The sequence below is a fragment of the Lygodium microphyllum genome, chromosome 1, assembly GCF_053477565.2.
Source record: "Lygodium microphyllum isolate KBCC chromosome 1, Lygodium_microphyllum_v1.1.10, whole genome shotgun sequence".
In the NCBI taxonomy this organism is placed as follows: Eukaryota; Viridiplantae; Streptophyta; class Polypodiopsida; order Schizaeales; family Lygodiaceae; genus Lygodium; species Lygodium microphyllum.
In genome coordinates, this window is record NC_141135.1 from 80,823,005 (window position 1) to 80,834,636 (window position 11,632).

The window sequence follows — 11,632 nt, forward strand, 5'->3', positions numbered from 1 at the left end:
ACCTGATAGGTCCTCCTTCAATAATGGTGGGCATGAAGGGATGCTTTCAGCCTATGTTGAGCAGGGTAGATTGGAGAATGCCTTGCGATTGTATAGACAAATGCAAGAAGAAAAGGCTCAGCAAAGGCGGTGTGTTTGGAAATAAGAAAATCACTTCATGCTGATGCCAAGAGGCAGGGTTTCACTTCAGATGCTTTTGTTAGCAATGCTCTCATACATGTGTATGGCAAGTGTGGAGGGCTCGCAGAAGCAAAGAATATGTTTATTGGGCTATTAGAGCATGATACTCTATCTTGGCGGTTGATGCTTTCAGCATACATTGAGCATAGTGAGGGAGACAAGGCTCTGCAGTTTTTTTCTAAAATGCAAGATGAACAGAATATGATCATAATTTACTCTTGGAAAACACTCTCATACGTGCATATGGGAGTTGTGGAAGCATGGAAGATGCACTGGCGGTGTTTTGTATGATTCCTCAGTATGATCTTGTTTCATGTAATGCACTCCTTTCTGGTTATGGACAGGAAGGAAATATTGCAGCATGCCTGCAAGTATTTGAGGAAATGCAACCAGCAGGTATGTTACTGGATGGTGTCACTTACCTATCCCTTCTCATTGCTTGCTGTCATGCAAGCCTTGTCGATAAAGGTGTTGAGATATTTGAATGTATGATCAGGGATTATGGGTTAGTTCCCAGTTTGAAACACTATTTAGTTATCTTAGATATTTGGGGCGTGAGAAAGAAAAAGCAAAAGAGGACTATTTTGGAAAAGGGGAGTTTTGGGGAGGCAAAAAGGCTGCTGGAAGAGGGATCAGGGAAGCTCTACAAGACAACATAGATCAAGGTGAAGGAGACAAAATGATGCAAAGGATTGAAGAAGGTAGCAGAAGGGACGAACAACATGTTTTCCTGAAGATGAATCCAACGGCAGATAGGTGATGTTGAAATTGGAAGAGGCAACATAACAGGAACGCTATGTATGGAGGGAGGGGAAGATAAAAAACAGAAGATTGAGATGAAAAGCAGGAGATCTGAGAACAAACAAAGGAATTGCTAAGTTGTCTCAGGCTTTCTTCATGGTTGCAAAGTCTTATGGAAACAGGGGAAAGCATCAATCCATCCAGAGTATGAACATGCCCTCCGTATTCTGCTGCTCATAAATCCTCTGCCAATAACAATCAATCCAACCATGGCAGGACTCGACGCCATCAATGTCCCCTCCAAAGCTTCCCGCAGCTGACGCTTCACACTTTCTCTGCTTCACAAAGCCCACCAATTCCTGCTCCTTCCGTCTCGGATTCTACCAATTGCTGTACCTTTTTGGAATAATGGATGGGGGGCCATAGCACCTCCTGATCGTGTTTCATATCTTTGTGGAGCAGATAATTCATTGAAGTATGGATGTGTATTAAATTGGGAGGTGGTCTCTACTGCAGTTGGAAAAAGTTGGCATCCACCATTTTGGCCATATCTCCCAACTCATAGCTTCAAAAAATTATAAAAAAATACCAGCTGAAACTTCAGCTCACGCGCTACAACTTTTATGTTGAAAAGTTTTTTGGATCGAAGTGGAAGTATTTTTAAAAAATCTTACAAAATCATGTGCCTGATTTTTATTCCACTAATGCTTCCAAGAAGGGTTTCATTTGGTTGAATTGTCATAAGGCTCCAAGTCATGACATTATGAGCCTCACATGCCCTTTGGATGGCTCCAAATCCATTTTCATATCTTTCCTTTTCATATTATACATTTTACCTTCACCTTCCTCCATTGATCTTTACACTTCACCCCCCCTTGGTAAACCGGTCCATGAAATATTTTCATCCAGTGATTTCTTGGATTTCCCAAGAGGTTATTCCCACCCTCTTCTTTATTTCAAAGCTCCAAATGTACAAAAAATCAACAAAGTGTTAGACAAATATTTTTTTGTGATTTTCTCATATCACTACCAATTGTTGTACCTTTTTGGAATAATGGATGGGGGGCCGTAGCACCTCCTGAGCGTGTTTCATATCTTTGTGGAGATTGTGGAGCAGATAATTCATTGAAGCCAGGAGATGTTATAAAATGTCGTGAATGTGGTTACCGGATCCTCTATAAAAAGCGCACACGCCGAATTGTCTAGTATGAGGCACGATAGCCAGCCCAGGTTACAATGTTTTTGAAATTTAGGAATGAGACTGAACCCCCCCAGAAAATGGAGAACTGGATGCAAATTAGTGTAGATTTTGTGGTGGTGATGTTTCATCCACTCTCAAATGAGAACTGTTTATAGAACATAGTGGTGTTGGGGGCTGTTAGAAATGTGGAATTGTCGCTAGTCTTCCAAATTCTGCTCACAGGCTGCCAGTGCTGTCTCTATAATTTTGTATCTGCGAAGATGCATAGAGGTTAGGCATTTAGAATGTAGGCTTCAATTGAGACTGTTGTTTACATTGTGGGATCATCGCTAGGATTCCAACTTTTTCCTACAGTCTGCTGGTGCTGCTTCAATGGTTTTGTCTCTGCAGTGAACTCCAATATATATAGCTACTTAGATGCAGGCATCTTGGTTGGCACAGGATCTAACTCAAGTGTAGCTATTTCCGTCTGTGCTGCATCTTTAATGTTAAGGTATTGTGACTTCTTGGTAGAGAATAGTTATATTTACTTGAGCTGCAACTGGCACTTTTTGATATCGTCTTGAGTGGCAGCCATTGTGTCAGTCTCGTTGGAAGCTTGACAGATCTATTTTTTCTCACAAATCCACTCATCTTGTTTATTTGTATGATTGATCTTCTATCCTGAAATTAGTCAAGGTCCTCTGTGGTCGCGACTTTGCTTTCGAAAACCCTTCGACAACGTGCCACAACCCCAACTGCAAAAGCTATATCTGGATGGGTGGCTATCATGGCATACATAAGACTGCCCACGACTCATGCATAGGGAATCTTGGCCATCTCCACCCTCTGCTCATCTTTCTGCGAACAATCGACCTATGAAACCTTCATATGAGAAGGCAATGGACATCCAATAGGCTTAACATCCTGCATGCGGAAGCGCTCAATGACTTTATGAATGTACTCCCTCTATGACAGATAGAGTAGTCCCTGAGATCGATCACACGTAATGCGCATACCAAGTATATAAGAGGCTTGTCCCAGATCTTTCATCTCAAAGCTCTTTTTGAGCTGAGTCTTAAGAGCATCTAGCTCCTCATGAGCTGTACATGCTAAAATCATGTCATTCACATAGAGTACCAAAATCAGTAAAGAACTGTCATGGGCTTTCTTCATGTACAAGTACGGATCCATAGCGCTGCGGCTATAGCCCTGTGACTGCATGAACGCATTAAACTTATGGTACCATTCCCTAGGTGTCTGCTTCAAGCCATATAGAGTTCTTTAGTAGGTGTTCCTTGCCAAGGTCTGCAAAGCCCTTAGGTTGCTCCATGTAAATCTCATCATGCAAGTCCCCATGTAGAAAAGCCATCTTGACATCCATCTCGTACAAGTCCAGGTCAAGCTGTGCAATGAAGGCCAAGACTAAGCGTAGGGTGGTCATCTTGACCACATGAGAAAAGACTTCATCAAAGTAAACACCATGCTCCTACTTAAGACCCTTAGCAACCAATTGAGCCTTGTATGCTGGCTTGGGGTGTCCAGGGGTACTTTTCAGCTTGTACACCCACTTGCATGGCAAAGCCTTCTTACCTTGAGGCAAGGAAACCAAATCCCAAGTCTGATTCTTATACAATGAGTCAAGCTCGGATTACATAGCCCTCTCCCAAGAGTGGCAATCACCTCCACGCATAGACTCATCATAAGTGAGAGGCTCTCATGTATCTGTAACCAGTACATAATCCATAGAGGGCACAAAACGGTCAAGAGGTTGTCTATCTCTAGTAGAACGCCTCAATCGAGGCTCTACTGCCTGACCAAAATCATGTCTAACATCTGGGCCATGAGCATCAGGTGATGCTGCATGCTGTCTAGCTGGCCGTGGAGTGGGCTGAACAGGAGCAGGTGGCTCCTCCTAAAAGATAACTCTACGTACCTCAACCACTTTCTCAGGCTGCATATGCATTTTGTCCTCATGAAAGATGACATCATGGCTGCGAATCACTTTTTGCGCCTGCAGATCCCATAGACGGTAACCCATCTCTCCTCCATCTCCATAGCCAATGAAAATGCATTTGATACTCTTAGGATCCATCTTATTGTATTTGTCCTTGGGCACATGGCAAAATGCCTCACAGCCAAAGACACCCAAATGATCATAAGAGGGGGATTTGCCTGCCCATCAATGCCACTACTAGGTGACCTGTTAATGAGATGCACTGCAGTAGTAAACTGCCTCAGCCCAAAAGTGTTGCGGTAAGCCAGCTTGGCTAAGCATGCTATGGACCCTTTCCTGAATGGTCCTATTCATGCATTCAGCCATACCATTCTGGGGTGGGGTGTAAGGGGCGGTCAACTGATGCTTAATACCCCGCTCATCACAAAACTGCTCAAAAGCAAGCGAGACATACTCACCCCCATTATCTGACGTAGACATTTGAGCCTTTTCCCAGACTGGTTCTCTACCAATGCAAGACAATGCTGAAATGTGTCTAAGACATCGGATTTTCTCTTTATGGGATAAGCCCAAACCTTACGTGAGTAATCATCTATGAAAGTAACAAAGTTCTTGGCCCCACGAAGTGACTAATAGGGCATGGGCCCACATACATCTGAGTGCACAAGAACCAAGGGCTCATCCATGTGTTTCTTACCAAACTTTTTATGCGTATTTCTAGTCTACCTACCATACAAGCAGTTATCACAAGAATCAAAATGCAAAGAATCAAATGGTGGAAGATATTGCAAAGCACGAAGCATTTTCATTCCTTTAAGAGACATATGCCCCAAATGAGCATGCCAAAGGGATACGTGGGGAATAGAACCCATAGACAAAACATGATCCAAAGTAGCTCCAGATACAAGTAAGGGATAGAGGCTACCAGACTTGGCACCTCTTGCAAGTACAAGCCTGCCACGAGTAATTTTCCATGCAGAGTCTCCAAAAGACACACAATACCCTGCATTATCAAGCTATCCAGCTAACATAAGGTTGCATGTCAATGTAGGTACATGGCATACATCATGTAAAACAAAAGAGCTGCCAGAAGAAAACTGCAGCCTAATATCTCCAATGTCCACAATATCAAGAGACCTGTCATCAGCAAGGTGCAGAGGACCGGACATGGTACGATAGGTATAAAACCAATCTCTACAGGGTGTCACATGAAAGGATGCACCCGAATCTGAGGGTTGGATTGTAGGACCCGATTTGGACCCGTTCTTGAAGCGTTGAAGCTCATTTTTTGGAGCCGAAAAGTACCCGAGAGGTGTTAAAGAGCCAATTTTCATGAAAAATCAAACAGTGGCGGATGGCCGAGCTAGAGTTTTCCTAGATGCATTTCGACATCAGGAATCCAACACAAGTCTCGGTTTGTCAATCGGAGGTCATTTGACCCTCCATTTAATCCCCGTAAGGTTTGGTGTTATAAAGCAACCACCGGATCGGGAAGCCATAAAGTGCGTGGGAGAGGCTAGCTTGATGGAATTCGATGCCACGAAGCTGCCTGTCCAATTGGGATTGCAAATCGGAGTTCGTTTGGGCCTTCAAAATTGAAAAATCCACTTGTGGGACAGTGTGAACACAAAAAGATGAACTGGTTATTTTAATGTTTTAAACCTTAGGCTTAATAAAAGCCTTGAAACTAATGCAAAAAATTGTTGAATAGAGGGAAGCGTCAATGCGCCTCCTCATTTTTGCTCGTTGCCTCTCCAATTCAAACCCGTTTGGAGAGAGAGAGGGAGATTCTTGATCAGGGCAAAGAGAGAAACAAGATGGCAAGCTTGCCTGTTTTAATGGAGGATTTAAAAATCTCATTTTTTAGTTTTTCTCTCTCCTCTCTCTCTCCTGCAAGGGGTAGTTCCTACTTGTGAAGAAGAATGAAGCCCGGTTGGTGAATGCTTGTCCGACATGGTACCAGCTTGCTTCCAAATTGAAGGTGGGATGAAGATGGCACTGTGGAGGCAGGCTGAGCATCAAATGGGCCTTGATTTGTAGACCCGCAACAAGTTTCAAAACCCAAAATAATAAAAAATACATGGTAATGACATTTTTACAAAGAAAATGACTCTTTTTTCACATTTGATGAGGTTAGCAATGTTCATATGGGTTGAAAATTGATGGACATGTTATTTGCTATTGGTTTTAGTCTTTCATAATAAAAACTCAGAAAATATATACTTAAAGTGTGGGAAATAAATGGAAAAAACCCGAAAAGCATGGTTTTTAGAGTAAAAATGGGATTTTTGGGCTTAAAATGAAAAAAGCATGAAACAAAACACCAATAAAATCTACATGGTTACTGTTTAAGGACTCAAGAGCCACAACTCTTTCGTCCATTTTTCTTGATAATAAATAGGAAAAATAAGGAAAAATGATCTTTAAAAGGAGAAAAATAGGGAACAGATGAGGAAAATTATGGAAAATTATGGATGTGTCTGTGGGTGTATAATGAGGATAAAGCATGAGGGTTTGTCTCAGGCTATCCCCATTTATATGTTTTTGTGAGTATTTACTACTTATTTCGTGCGAAATACACATGAAATTACCCTTTTACCTATCACCACAAGCAAAACCCTAAACGGTAAGGAGAGAGGGGAGTTTGAGCATTGAAATATATTGTGAAATCTGATGTATTTTAAGTTAAATAAAGGGAAGTATAGTACGAGTGTAAGGTTCGGTGTCTTCTCTCATCGCAGCAATTATGTGTTAGTGTGTATGGAAACATGAAATGAATGGATTTGCACAATGCAAGAGGTTGTTTTTCAATTGTTTGAGCACTTAATCATATGCACATTTGCATCAAGCATCGTTAAATGGTATCAATTACAAGCTCATGGATGCATAGCACTTGGTTTCTCTAGGACTTGACCCACGTAGAGAGAGTGAGCAACCTGGCTGTAGGTCTAGACGGTGGGTCCAAGGGGATAGATAAGTGAGGATAAGTGCATTCCTGGAACGTTAAATATATTGGCACTAAGAGGGGGGTTTGTTTCGAATATGTCTATGTGTCGGAGCAGCGCATCGAGGGGCCAATCCCCAAGATGTAGGAGAGCTGCGGTAGGGCCATGGCAATTAGCCGGTGGGGCGCCCTTGTGTCTAGGATATGTGGCATTTATTGCCGATATATGTATAGTCTCCCTTTGAGGAGATGGGAAAAGGGAACATTCATTGGATTACACACTATAAACGTGCAGTGATTAGTGTTTAGGATAGTGTATCCCTCGACAGACGCTCATGGCCTGCGAGGTCGTGTGGTGTGGTGGGGTTTTTTGTTGAGAGCATGAGCTCCGGCTAGTGCCTTAGCGAGTGCTTGCCCATTTTAAGTCCCATTAGTGGTGCGTTTGCCAAGAGCTGCCTATAAGTAGCGGTCTCCGAATCTAGGTTGTAAAGGGACCTAAGTTGATCATTTCCATTAGGAGTATGCTAAGCTAACCATAAAATGGGGTTTGTTCAAGGATGGAAAACCTTGGCTTTCCCTATACAAAACTTACTGATGGACTTAGTTAGTTATATAGAGCATGAGTCCTCTAGAGAAGATAATTTAGGTGATGAGAAGAGTAACTAGTTAGTGGTTACCCCATCCTCTAATGCGATGGTATGGGCCAAGGTTTGCCTTGGTGGTCTCTACCCAAGAGAAATCATGTATAAGCATCCATCAACCTAGAGACCATGGAATAAGTATGTTGGAAGCTATGGTGGTCATGGAATCAACAAGTGATTATACTAAAGCCGTAGTGCCATGGGAAAAACTTAACACACACTGGAGTGCAGTTATGGCTCAAACATCCCATGTGGTGGGGCATCGTGCCAAAAATTTATGTATCACAAGGATGTTAGAAGCCCTAGCTGTAAAGGGAAAACCATTGCTTAAAAGTAACAGTCCCCACGACCTAAATGCTAAGGATAAGTTTGCTTTTGACGAGGGGCAGAAGCTCCTAGATAAAGCCATCATGGAACTGCCTAGGAAGGGGCAAGATATGGAAGATCCTCTAAGAAAGAATCGGAATGACATGCTAAGAGCTATAGGTCTCCCTAGACCACTTTATGAGTTGGCACAAAAGGGACATTAAGGATAATATTAACCTCCCTACACTAGTAAAGGTGGAAATGGAAGAGGTTGGAAACCCTAAGACACTAGGGTTAGGCCATGATTACGAGGATTTTAATGGCCCAGTGCTGATCCCAAAGGAAAAGACTAAATGCCCTCCTCCTTATAGGGATCTCCCAGTGTTTCATGGGCTGGTTTAATGAGGATTTGATGGTGCATTTATGAAAATACGGCCTAACTTGCCTTGCAAGTGGGTTCAATCATATTCATCAGTTGCTCGAATTCTCAAGTACCCTAAAGGGAGAGGCTGGAAAATGGTACTGGAGCCTCCCAAGGGGGTCTATTAAATCCTTTGAGGAGTTGAGTGATCAATTTTTAGATGAATATGAGAAGAAGGTATGACCCAAGTTTTAGGGCAGTTGATGCAGATTAGGCAAGATTCCTATCCTTTTGTTAAAGAATACGCTAGAGCCTTTGATGATATTCTGAGACTTTGGCCAAGAAGAGCTAGTGCATTGCTAGGTGATGTGCTATGTGAGCTCTTTTTGAGTGGCTTACAGATTAACATGCAAATCCAAGTGGGATTGTGGAATCTTAAGTCGTTAAGGGAAGCAAAGATACATGCCATTGATTATGAGGGATATATTCAGAGATGTTGAGAAAACTTTTGGAGTTTTCCCCGCTCAGTACGAGTGCATTCTAGCTTCCAACCATTTCTACAAGGAGACAGCTCACTTGTTGATACCAAGACAGCCTATGAGAGGAACCTTGGTAGTCAAAATCTCGAAGCAGAAAATGGCAATAGTAGGGATAATATACCCCCCGGGGATAAAAAGATTCCAAGCCCAGTAAGTCCCATCAAGGCTTGCAACACTTCCATGAGAGGTAGTTGTGAGGATGGAATTGATAGAACCATTAGGTCTACAAGCTTAGATGAGCATTCTATGAGTGGTTCTAGTTGTGCTCCTAGTAAGGCTCTTGAGAGACCTTTCCAATTTATAGATGAATCATGCTTTCGAGTAGATGCTATTCCTTTTAGTAAAAGCATGGTTCCTATGGCTAAGCAGTTGTTGCAGAGTGGACAAAGGCAAGTAAAGACATCTCGTGTAGAGAAGATGCGGCATGCCAATGGTCCACCTATACGAAATAGAAGCCATAAGGTTGTGAGGCCATCTGGTAATGGTGATAAATCCATAGTGAGTCCATTGGACCAATGTGGGCAGATGAGGCAGCCTAAGAATATGAAAAGGAATATGAGATGGGTTTGGAGGCCCAAAACCCCTAAAAATACTATTGGTATGTCAGATGAAGGTCCAGGAATTGCATGTGGACATGCTTTGATAGATTCCCAAGAGGATGCAACTAAAGGCCATAATGTGACATCTGACAATAGGGACCGCCACCCTGAGATGCATCTATGTAATGGGTCTAGGCTTGAAGCTCTATCTAGTTTGGATCGTATCATTGATGCATGTAATGGTCCAATTAGAGAAGAGTTGAATGATCATAAATGCATGATTCTCCCTGTAGGAGGAGTTACTAGAAAGTTGGGACAAGTGATCCGTTTGAATGATGAACCAAGGGGATGAGATATATCAACCTAATGATGTCATTCATTCAGCTCATAGTACCCAAGAAGAGATGGCCATTATTACTGAGATATCAGTAGAAAGGCTTGGGCTAGTGGATCTACAAAGAGCCTAGATCAGGCTTTTAGCTGAATTGCATGAGTAGCATGAGGCTAGTCCTCCTATTTTATGCTATCCTTGGTATCCTGATTAGTTTGATAGGATGTGCTATATATGACAAGGAGATCATATATTGCATGGATTAGAATGAATTATCCATTTTAGGCCAAGAGGGCCAGCTAGTTTGCAGTGAAATGTACTATTTCTTTAGGCCAAGAGGGCCATTCGTCTATTTGGTGCAGGTACATTTAATGGGTTTTTGTTGTAGTGATTGCATCATATAGGTTAACGAAGTCACTAGAGGGAGCCTTTGCTGCGAAGGAGCTTCTTGTGGCCATTCTAGGTAGTTTTGTCCCCTTTTCGAGTCTTTTTCCTTAATCAATTAATTATATATGTGCATGTAAGGTTTACTTTCTTTTGTTTGGTGGGGACCGACAATCAAGGCATGAAGTCCCAAGATTAGGCTCTGTATGTCTGGGGGAGGTCTGAGTAGTCATTGCCTCCTGCAAGGCATTGTCAGGCATTGTAAGACCTATTTTAGATGGGAATTCTAGTGACCTTGTTCTGTTGACCTGCTAGACGGCTGTTCTAGGAGTTTTTGTTAGTTGTGAGGTAGTTAGAGAAGCTTGTTAAAAATAACCAAAAGAAAAAAAACCGTGAATATCTGAAAGATAAAAATATACAAAGGTCTACAAAAAGGGGTTCTAACCCCTAAAAAATAGAAATGGAAAGAAAGAAAAACCTTTGCGCTATTGTTCATCGCCTTGCAAAGGCCTGGTAGGTGCCTGGGGATGAGACAAGACCTAGGGCCGATGCCTTGTCTTCCTAGGGGTGGCTTCTAGTAGAAAAATAAGAATAAAATACGATTGGAGTGAAAATAAAAGTGAGTGTTAGAAAAGGATTAAGTGTCGCCTTGCGCCGGCTTGGTAAGTTCTTGGGTATCGAGACATGACCTAAGACCGATGCCTTGTTCTCCTTGGGTCACTACGCTCAGCTCCCTCTTTTTTACACGCTCGAGGATGGAAAATAAGAGGCTAAAGATCCAATGTGCTAAAAGATAATATTTGTTGATCCGGCTATAGGAATCCTAACCTAGTAGGAGCTCCTAGTTGAGTTGTCCTTAGTTCGGTAGGTAGTTCGGACCACCATTGAGGATGACCTCTTTGATGGTTCTTGTTAGCTTGGTTGTGTTGGCGCAGTTGGTTAATGACTAGCATTTGACTTTCTGTCAGATTATGCTAGGCCTAATCCTCGTGGATTTCATGCCTTGGTTTTGACAAGGGGGTAGGGTGAGAGCTGTGATGTATTTTGTTGTGTATCTATTTTGTATCAGCTTGATGCTCTTTGTGGTTGTGTTTATGTGCAAATTTGTTTGTGGGATTCGACAGGCTGAGTTGCCCTATCCCGTGGTCGCCAATGAGAGCTGGATTTTAGGACCCGATTTGGACCCGTTCTTGAAGCATTGAAGCTCGTTTTGGAGCCGAAAAGTGCCCGAGAGGTGCTTAAGAGCTAATTTTCATGAAAAATCAAACGGTGGCATGGCTGAGCTAGAGTTTTCCTAGATACATTTCGACATCAAGAATTCGACACAAGTCTCGGTTCGTCAATCGGAGGTCGTTTGACCCTCCATTTAATCCCCTCAAGGTTCATCGTTATAAAGCAGCTAGCGGATCGAGAAGCCGTAAAGTGCATGGAAGAGACTAGGTTGATGGAATTCGACGCCACGAAGCCGCCTGTCCAATCAGATTGCAAATCAGAGTTCGTTTGGGCCTTCAAAATTAAAAAATCCACTT

General features: G+C 42.5%; 1 pseudogene; it reads left to right on the plus strand.

Annotated features, from left to right (window-relative positions):
• The first annotated feature begins 440 nt into the window (after positions 1–440).
• On the plus strand, positions 441–2,142 carry LOC148041305 (DNA-directed RNA polymerases II, IV and V subunit 12 pseudogene; annotated as a pseudogene).
• The last annotated feature ends 9,490 nt before the right edge of the window (positions 2,143–11,632 follow it).